This window comes from Zingiber officinale, chromosome 10A, assembly GCF_018446385.1.
Source record: "Zingiber officinale cultivar Zhangliang chromosome 10A, Zo_v1.1, whole genome shotgun sequence".
In the NCBI taxonomy this organism is placed as follows: Eukaryota; Viridiplantae; Streptophyta; class Magnoliopsida; order Zingiberales; family Zingiberaceae; genus Zingiber; species Zingiber officinale.
Genome location: NC_056004.1, coordinates 34705663 through 34716472, shown reverse-complemented (window position 1 = coordinate 34716472; position 10810 = coordinate 34705663). Strand labels below are relative to the sequence as shown.

General features: G+C 53.3%; 1 pseudogene; it reads right to left on the bottom strand.

Annotated features, from left to right (window-relative positions):
• Positions 1 to 10326: 10326 nt before the first annotated feature.
• On the bottom strand, positions 10327 to 10445 carry LOC122028285 (annotated as a pseudogene).
• Positions 10446 to 10810: the final 365 nt, after the last annotated feature.

Below are 10810 nucleotides of genomic sequence, written 5' to 3'. Positions count from 1 at the left end.
CTCGGCCGTATAAAGCCTCCGTCTCCTTCCTTCGCCGCATGTTTGCTTGCGCGTTGTCCTTCTGCCTCTTCTTCCGCTGTGACCTCCGACGATCCAGTTCCTGTTTTTCGGCGGCTACCATCCCACCGGTGATCCTTTCCGCCCGTTTCCTTCTCAGTGAGTCTTCTCCCTTCGTTTACAAGGTCTTCCCAACTCGTTTTGCCTCTTTTGTTCCCATTCCTTCGGTTTCTTGCTATCTTTTTGCTTCTCCGAGATGGCAAGCTCCTCCGAACCCGCTATTGATATTCATGGCCCTTGGTATCTGACCATGGAGAGTCGATTGGATGAAGAGGGCGCTCGGCGCCTTGTTCGGACGTACGGGATTCCTGCTGACCATGAAATAGTTATAGCCGACCCGACTGACCGGCCCCATGACCCTCCGATCGGCACCGTTTGTTTTTTTCTAGACCAATTCCAGGGCGGCCTTAGATTTCCTACCCATCCCTTTATTTTAGAGGTTTATAATTATTTCCGCATCCCGCTCGGCCAACTTGTGACGAATTCCTTTAGGCTGCTGAGCGGGGTGGTCGTCCTTTTTAAGCTGCACAATATCCCACTCGACCCCAAGATATTCCACTATTTCTTCTACCCCAAACAATCCGAGTTGGGCACTTTTATTTTCCAAAGTAGAATAGGCTTCAAATTTTTTGATAATATGCCGACCTCCAACAAGCACTGGAAGGAGTTCTTCTTCTATATCGACTTCGGGCGGCCACCTTTAGAACCAAATGATGGACCGCGTCTGAAGCCAGCCGGCAAATTCAGAAGCGATCCAGCCTACCTTCATGCGTGAGCGGTTGTATGCAGTCAGCAGTACAAAATCGACCAGTTGCTTCTCAAGGGGGTGTTGTACATTTTTGGATTATCTCCCGTTCGAGCCAACCTCCCCTACCGCATGGGTAAGGACTCTTTACTTCTCTCACCTTTTTTGTCTAACTGATTTTAATTTCTTCTGCTGCAGCTGAAGTCATGTGGCGCTCCAAGGCTACCGACCATCTGAAATTGAAGGCCGTGGAGATTGAGGCGGCCACCAAAAAAGAACTCGCCGAGCGGGGTCTAATCCCCAGCCGCCCGGCAGCTACAGGAGAGGGGGGGACGCAGTCCGCTCCTGAAACAGAAGTTACTCCATCCGCTTCAACAGAGGTTGAGGCGGATCCTGTTTCCTCTGCCCCAGCCGAGCTGGGAGTCCCCCAGGCCGGGGATTCACCACTGGAAGCTCGGCGGAAACGTCGAAGAGATCCCAGCCTTCCGCCGACCCAAGAGGGCGAACCACATGCGCCGATCGAGGTCGCTTCGCCTGATCGCACGCCGTCGCAGATCGGGACCTCAGTGATCTCGCCCACCGCACAGCCCTCTGGCTCCCCTCCACGGACTCGTCGTCGCCTACGACGGTTGGGCGAAACTTCAACCATTGGGGAGTCCTCGGGCCAGGCGACTGAGGCTGAGGAAGTGCCGGCCGGCCACCCGACCATCAAGACTACCCTCCGATTCCCATCGGAGGAATATTTACTGTCTGCCGACCGGCCATCAAGCCCCGTTCATGAAATAACTCTGACGGGTCCGCTCGCCAAGCTCTTCGAGGACGCCCAGATTCAGGTGGCCCTCATGACGCCCAAGCAGCTCGGCGATAACAACATGCAGCAGGCCACTCAGGTACGTTCATTTTTCTTCCCGTGCCATGCTACCGTTTGGCTCTTGATTTTATTATTTCCTTTATAGCGTTGGGCTGAGCAAATCACCACTAGCCATCGGCTAGCCGAGCTAGAGGATCTCCTGGAAAAACTCCAAGTGTCGGGAGGTCCATCAGCCGAGCGGGAGAAACAAGCCCTCGAGGCCGAACAGAAGAAGGCCGCCGACCTGGCTACAGAGGTGGCTCGACTCGAAGACTTGGTGAAGAAGCGCGACGGGGACGTGAAGCGTGCCAGTAGCCGGAAGAGGCGGGCGATTGCTGATCTGGATAAGATGAAAGTTGAAGTCAGAGCCTAGATCGGCAATCTAAAAGTTGGAGTCCCAATGGTCGGCTGCCGAGCAGGATGGGCGCTCTGCAAGCGCACCAAGCGGTGGACGAGAAAGTTCTTCAAGATTCGATTGCCTCTCGGGCGCCGAACAATATAAGGAGGGAGAGTCGAGTCGCCTAGCAGCAGCGCGCCAAGAATACCTCCGCTCGGAACGGTTCGGCGCAAAATTCGGCGGCAACGTTTCCTCAACTTTCGCCGAGGCGGTCAAGGTCACCATGGCGTACTTGAAGAAGGGTGGCCACCTTCCCGCGGGGATGCACATTCCTGCTTCCGACCTGGCGGCCATGATAGATGATATCCCAGACGCCTTTTTTAATTTTGAGGACCCGGAGTGAGGCGAGCTCTTCTAAGTACTTTCTGTATTTCATCCACTTTGCGAATGTAAAACTTTTGTACGTGCCGTTCGGCATAATTGTGTTCCTTTACTTGTATTTTTGTTTGCCCTTCATTGCCCCTTTTTATTCTGTTTGATGCTCATTCGTAGAATCAATTAGGCTCCACGTGTTTCTCACTAGACAACCGATCAGGTTAATCGATTGGCTCGTTTTCCTCAAAATCGTTTAGCGATTGGTTAATTAATTTAGTACTTGCGAACGCTCGTTATTTGGCGTCCTTAGTTCCGTCCAAGTTCACAGTCGCGGGTTCGTCTCTCGATCTTTAACGTCGGAGCTCGACGGCGCGAATATTTATAGTCGATCAGCGCGGCTCTCGATCTTTAACGACGGGGCTCGTCGGCCTTCCGCTCGGACGTTTATAGACGCCGGCTCGTCTCTCGATCTTTAACGTCGGAGCTCGACGGCGCGGATATTTATAGCCGATCGGCGCGGCTCTCGATTTTTAACGACGGGGCTCGTCGACCTTCCGCTCGGACGTTTATAGACGCCGGCTCGTCTCTCGATCTTTAACGTCGGAGCTCGACGGCGCGGATATTTATAGCCGATCGGCGCGGCTCTCGATTTTTAACGACCGGGCTCGTCGACCTTCCGCCGGACGTTTATAGGCGCCACTCGTCTCGATCTTTAGCGTCGGGCTCGGCGGCGGGATATTTATAGCCGATCGGCGCGGCTCGATTTTAACGGCGGGCTCGTCGACCTTCCGCTCGGGCGTATAGACGTCGGCTCGTCTCTCGATCTTTAACGCCGGAGCTCGTCGGCGCGGATATTTATAGCCGATCGGCGCGGCTCTCGATTTTAACGACGGGCTCGTCGACCTTCCGCTCGGACGTTATAGACGCCGGCTCGTCTCGATCTTTAACGTCGGAGTCGGCGGCGCGGATATTTATAGCCGATCGGCGCGGCTCTCGATTTTTAACGACGGGGCTCGTCGACCTTCCGCTCGGACGTTTATAGACGCCGGCTCGTCTCTCGATCTTTAACGTCGGAGCTCGACGGCGCGGATATTTATAGCCGATCGGCGCGGCTCTCGATTTTTAACGACGGGGCTCGTCGACCTTCCGCTCGGACGTTTATAGACGCCGGCTCGTCTCTCGATCTTTAACGTCGGAGCTCGACGGCGTGGATATTTATAGCCGATCGGCGCGGCTCTACGGTTTAACGTCTGGGCTAGACGGGCTTTCAGGATAATTTTGACGATTCCGTTCGGCGAAGCTTTTTGCCCTCCTTTTTATCACTTTTGGTTCCTTTCACCCAGCTTGGATAACGTACTCTTGGCCGAATGGCTCAGGGTCCGCTTCGTCGAGCATTTTGGCTAGGATAATATACCTCCGTCCGAATGGTACGGGGCCTTCAATCTTCGAGCGCTTGGCTCGACCCATTTACCTCCGGCCGAGCGGCTCGGGGCCTTCGTTCCTTTGTTGGCGATGCCTTATTTGTTCTCTTGATTTTTCGTTTCTGCATTTCAAGTATTCAGTCGAAAAAAGTACACAGGATGAATTACATAGGCACACCTTTCACCCTGCCCGGTAAGGCTGGAGGTGGTTCGCGCTCCACGGCCTATCTAGCTGCCGACCTTCCTCATCCTCCAAATAATACGCACCCGAGCGAAGCTTCTCGATGATTTTGAAGGGACCTGCCTCGAGCTTGCTGACGTCGCCGGCCGGCTTGACTTTCTTCGAGACAAGATCGCCAACCTGGAATGATCCGGGAATGACGCGCGGTTGTAGTTTTGCTTCATCCGGTGCCATCAGCCGGACGGACGCCTTTGCCCTCTCCTCTTCTACCAAATCCAGCTCCATGTTCCTCCGTTCGGCGTTGTCATCATCGTAGCTCTGGATCGGGCGGACTCAACGCCGACTTCGACCGGAATGAGCGGCATCGCCGCCATATACCAAATGGAACGGTGTGACTCTGTCCCTTCTTTTGGCGTCGTTCGGATGGCCCACAAGGCGCTCGGCACTTCATCCGCCAACTTCCTCCCAAATGGTCGAGCCGGTAGCGCGAGTCGAGAATTTCGGTTGGCCACTTCACACCGTTGCTCACGAGGATAGGCCACGACGTGAAATGTTGCTCAATGCCGTAGCTTTTGCACCAATCCTCTAACATCTTCCCTATGAACTGCCGCTGGTTGTCGGACACTAGTCGGCGAGGAATGCCGAACCAAATGATGTGTTGCGGATGAATTTTTAACCATTTGTTCAGTGATCTTTGCCGGCTCGGCCTCCACCCAATTGGAGAAATAGTCGACCGCCACTAGTAAGATTTCCTCGCCATCGGAAATGGACCGACAATATCCATTCCCCATTGGTCGAACGGGCATGAAACGCTTGACGCCTTCATTTCTTCGGCTGGTCGGTGGGAGAAGTTGCGATACTTCTGGCATGAAAGGCAGGTAGATACTGTCCGAGCGGCATCTGTTTGTAAAGTTGGCCAAAAGTATCCAGTCAAGAGGATCTTCTTGGCCAACGAGCGGCCGCCCGGATGCCCCCCGCATGATCCTTGATGCACTTCCTGGAGGATGTAAGCTGAGTCCTCCGAGCTCACACATTTCAGCAAAGGGCGCGAGAAAGCTTTCTTGTAAAGCTGATCTCTGATGAGTGTAAACCGACCGGCTCTTCTTCTGAGGAGCCGGGCTGCATATTCATCGGATGGTGTGGTGCTCGAACGGAGGAATTCTATGATAGGTGTCCTCCAGTCGCTTGGAAACGTGAGGCCTTGCATCCGGTCGACGTGCGCCACCAGCAGTATTTTTTCAATTGGTTGCAGAATGGCGACTGGCGTTATTGAGCTTGCGAGTTTGGCTAACTCATCGGCCGCCTGGTTCTCCGTTCGGGGAATCTTCTGAATAAGCACCTCTCAGAAAGTAGCTTTGAGTTTTTCAAAGGCCTCAGCGTAGAGTTTAAGCCGAACGCTGTTGATTTCAAAGGTGCCGGAAAGTTGCTGAGCGGCCAACTGTGAGTCCGAATAAAGTGTCACCCGACCGGCTCCCACATGCCGTGCAGCCTGTAATCCGGCTATAAGGGCCTCATACTCTGCTTCATTGTTGGTAGCTTTGTAATCTAGCCGGACGGATAGGTGCATCTTTTCTTCTTGAGGTGAGAGTAGTAATATTCCGATCCCACTTCCGAGCCGAGTGGAAGACCCATCCACATATATTCTCCACGTAGCTTCTGGCTCTGGCCTTTGCACTTCGGTCACAAAATCAGCCAAGTATTGCGCTTTGATCGCCGAGCGGGGCTGATATTGGATGTCATTCACTGAGTTCTGCCGTCCACTTGATGAGCCGTCCGGACGCTTCTGGATTCAACAGTACTCTTCCTAGTGGACTGTTCGTCCGGACAATGATGGTGTGAGCCAAGAAATATGGTCGAAGGCGCCGAGCGGCTAAAACCAAAGCAAAGGTCAACTTCTCGAGCCCGGTGTAACGAGATTCAGCATCTTTTAAAATATGGCTCAGAAAATACACCGGCTGCTCCTCGCTGCTGGACCTTACAAGTGCCGAGCCTACAGCATGCTCGGTTGAAGACAGATAAACATAAAGTGACTCACCCCCGACCGGCTTGGCTAGTATAGGCAGGGAATTAAGATACGTCTTCAATTCTTCGAACGCCCGGTCGCACTCCTCGTCCCAGTGAAATTGAGTGGCCTTGCGCAAAATTTTGAAGAAAGGGAGGCTCCGGTCGGCAGTTTTGGAGATGAATCTGGACAATGCGGTTATCCGACCGGTCAACCGCTGTACTTCCCTTGTATTTCTTGGAGGCGTCATGTCTTGTAGAGCTTTCACCTTGCTGGGATTTGCTTCGATTCCTCGCTCGGTCACTATATACCCCAAGAAGCGCCCTCCTTTTGCTCCGAACAGGCACTTCTGGGGATTTAGTTTGACTCCGTATTTGCGTAGCGTTCGGAAGGTTTCTTCCATGTCCTTGAAGAGATCGGCCGCTCGGATGGATTTGATAAGAATGTCGTCCACATAGACTTCCAGATTCCGCCCGATCTGCTCCCTGAACACTTTGTTCATCAAGCGCTGATAGGTGGCCCCGGCGTTCTTCAATCCGAATGGCATCACATTATAGCAGTATGTGCCGTCAGCCGTTACGAAGCTTACTTTTTCTTGATCTTCCCGGGCGAGCGGCACTTGATGATATCCTTGGTAGGCGTCGAGCATGCAAATTAATTCGCAGCCGGCCGTAGAGTCCACCAGCTGATCTATCCGGGGCAGGGGATAAAAATCTTTGGGGCATGCTTTGTTTAAGTCCCGAAAGTCGATGCAGACTCTCCACTTGCCGCCCGGCTTGGAGACTAATACTACGTTAGCCAACCAGCTCGGGAACTGCACCTCGCGTATATGGCCGGCCTCCAAAAGCTTCTCGACTTCCGCCCGGATGATGGAGTTCTGCTCGACACTGAAATCTCTTTTTCTCTGCTTTACCGGCCGAGCGTCCGGTCGGACATGTAACTCGTGCTGCGCTATGCTCGGCGAAATTCCGGGCAACTCATGTGTCGACCAGACGAATACATCATGATTACGTCGGAGGCATTGGATCAGACCCTCTTTCTGCTTCTCCTCCAGATCGGACGCAATAAAGGTGGTGGCCTCCGATCGGATTGGATGAATCTGCACTTCTTCTTTTTCCTCATAAATTAAAGTGGGTGGCTTTTCGGTGATGGCGTTTACCTCGATCCGAGGCGTTTTCCGAGCAGAATTAGCTTCTGCTCTGACCATTTCGATGTAACATCGCCGAGCTGCTAGCTGGTCTCCTCGTGCTTCTCCCACTTTATCCTCCACGGGGAACTTGATCTTCTGATGGAAGGTTGAGACGACCGCTCGGAATTCGCTGAGCGTCGGTCGTCCCAAAATGACGTTGTAGGATGAGGGAGAGTCGACCACCACGAAATTTATGGTCCTAGTCCTCCTGAGCGGCTCCTCTCCTAGCGAAGTAGCCAGCCAGATCTGTCCGACCGGTTGAACTTCGTTGCCCGTAAACCCATAGAGCGGGGTTGTCATGGGTAGCAGCTCGGCTCGATCAATTTGCAGCTGATCGAACGCCTTCTTGAATATGATGTTGACCGAGCTCCCTGTGTCAACGAATATGCGGTGAATAGTGTAATTTGCTATTACCGCTTTAATGAGCAGAGCATCGTCGTGGGGCACTTCAACTCCTTCTAAGTCCCCAGGTCCGAAAGTGATTTCCGGTCCACTTGCCCGCTCCTGGCTGCAACCGACCGCGTGGATCTGGAGCTGCCGGACGCCCGCCTTTCTGGCTCGGTTGGAGTCTCCTCCGGTCGGCCCCCCAGCAATAATGTTGATCTCGCCTCGGGAAGTGTTGCTCCTATTTTCCTCTTCCCGAGCGGACGGTCGGGACCGCTCTCTGGACGCTCGGCGATTCTCCTGTCTTGGAGATCGGTGCCGATCGGGCGTCTGTTGATGTCGCCTCTCGGTGCGAGTCCGGTCGGCTTCATGGGTCCTTTGTCTTGTTGATGGGAGGAGACCGTCGTTCAGCCTTCCTGGCACGGGATTAGCCACGAAGGGAAGACTTGACAATCCCTCGTGTTGTGCGTATCCGTCCGGTGGAAGGAGCGGAACATAGGGTCCATTTGCTTGATCCGAGCGGCGGCTACTTCTTGAACTTGGGACCTCACACGAGGGAGCGGGTTGCTTGACCCTTGGTCCTCTAGGCGGTGATGGCGGTCTGCTGCCTCCTCGGCAGGAGGAGCCCTCTCGGTTGGAGTTTCCTTTTCCGGCGTGCGCTTCTTCCACGTTGATGTATTCATTGGCTCGGTGTAGCATGTGATCATAATCTCGGGGCGGCTTTCGGATGAGCGACCGGAAGAAGTCCCCATCCACTAGGCCTTGGGTGAAGGCATTCATCATGGTCTCCGATGTGGCCGTTGGAATATCCATTGCCACCTTGTTGAACCGCTGGATTTAAGTTGACGATTCTCTCGGCTCTGCTTGATGGCGAACAAGTGACACTTGTCTTCGATAACGCACTGGCTGGCGAGTGGTGGAGGAAGGCCGTTGGAAGTCCTTGAAGCTTGTGATGGATCCGTCCGTGACCTCCAAACTACCGTTGAGCCGATCCCGAGAGAGTGGTAAGAAAGACTCGGCACTTTACTCCATCTGTATATTGATGGAGCGTAGCTGTGTTATCGAACTTACCCAGATGATCATCTGGGTCTGTTGTTCCATTATACTCGCCGATCGTCGGAGGCACATAGTGCTTGGGCAGAGGGTCTCGTAGAATAGCCTCCGAAAATTGGCGATTGATCCGCTCGGGAGATGAGTCCGCTCGGGGAGCTTTCCCCTTTCTGTCGTCTCACCTAGGCATTTCGTCGGAAGAAGATCCTCTATCTCTTCGAGTCGGTACGGCTTCAGGGGTGCGAAATAAGGCCCGATGGAATGCGACGGTGGCTGGAGGTGCTTCCGCCCGGCCACCCGACGCAGATGTTGCTTGTTGCTCCGACCGCTCGGCCACTGCTTTCTGTTTCTGCTCCACAAGTTTGGCGGCCCTCATCTCGACCAGAGCGTCGAGTTCTTCTGTTGAAAGCGCCACCGTGTGTTGTCGTCCAGCCTCGTCCATCGTTTCCGTTCGGATACAGGTGCGATTCCCACAGACGGCGCCAATTTGATCCTGTTCGAACCAGGAGTCAACGGACACTGGGCACGTGGCGCTCCCTGCTAGATCCTCGAGTGCTCCGGCGTTCCTGCAGCAAAACCGAGCCGGGAGGGGTGTCCCGGCGACGGCCCTCCGACGCTCAAGTCAGGCAAGGAATAACAAAAAGGTGGCCTCAGGATGAAGACTCGCATACCTCCGATGAAGAAATGGAGACCTTATATAGACCTATTGAAGGAGCCTGGGCGCGCGAATCAAAGCAATCACCTGCTTTCGACCATGCCCAGGTATGGGTCTGTCAGAAGGACCATGCCCAGGTATGGGTCTGTCAGAAAGACGTCTATAAGGCCATACCGCTACTATATCAACCTCTCCATGATGTGACGGCGAGATCCTCCATCGTGCACTCTGGTGTATGGCGTACTCATCAGACATGCCTTTGCTGACATCCCCTATCCTGAGCCGAACGAATAGGCCGCTTGGCTAACCTTCGTACCCTCGCCCTTATCCTGGCCGAACGGACCACCCGCTCGGACCTTCGGTCCCAGCCGGGCAGATGCCCCGCTCGGCCATTCGGTTCTCCCGGCTTGGCGTCGGAAACCCCAGCCCATGACTGGGTTATCTTTGGTTCCGCTCGGACCTACTCAGCTGCTCGGCGCGGCCATTAACCGCTTAGTCAGCCCTCCATCTGTCCTCAAGCTGAGATCCTTCAGGAAGTGGATCCCCCATTCTTACCGCCGGATCAATCATAAATGTAGACATTTGACCAATGTGATTCTTATTTCTAGATAAATGTTTATATCAAAAACTAGGCTTTTAGTATACATCCTAACACCAAGACCTATCCATGGTGCAATGGCTCGAAGAGGTGCCATACGCTGACCTAGGGCAGTCCGGACGCTCGGACGAGTCCAGGCACCTGGACTTGGTCCAAGCGCCTGGACAAGTCAATTTCTCGTTAACTTGTCTGGCTTCTGCTTCGGTCTCTTTAGTGATTCTCTGGTCATATAGAGTCGAACTCACCCGAACCCAACTCAGGCCTTCTCTCCTTGAGCAGTCTTCTGCTCTAGCTTCTCATCCTTCAGATGCACTGTGCTCGTCAATTCGCTTCTCATGTCATCCTTTTTGTCTGCTGCATTTTTCGCTCAACTTCCTGTGTTCTTAAGTCTCTGCACACTTAGACACAAGGCATCAAATACAATAAGACCTAACTTAACTTGGTTTACCATATTAAAACCAACTCGGGGTACTTATAATAAGCGGGTGCAATATGAGGACTTCCCAGGGGGTCACCCATCCTAGTACTATTCTCGCCCAAGCATGTTGAACTTCGGAGTACAGATGGGATCCGATGCATTAGTGCTAGTATAATATCATCCCAGGTTAGTTTTTATTGTTGGTTGCACTGACCCAAGATGGTCTAGGCGCCTGGACTTGGTCCAAGCGCTTGGATAAGGTAACTTCACATTAATTTGTCTGGCTTCTGCTCCAGTGGCTTGGGTGATTTTTCGGTCATTCAAAGTTGAGCTCACCCAAACCCAACTCCAACCATCTCTCCTTAAGCAGTCTTCCGCTCTAGCTTCTTATCCCTCAGAAGCACTGTACGCGTCCTTCTCATCCGTTAGTGTACTCTTCTATAGTTTCTCGTCTCTCGGATGTACCGATCCCATCGACTCGTTTTCTATATCATCCGCTACATCTTTCGCTCGACTTTTGTATTCCCAAGTCCCTGTACACTTAGACA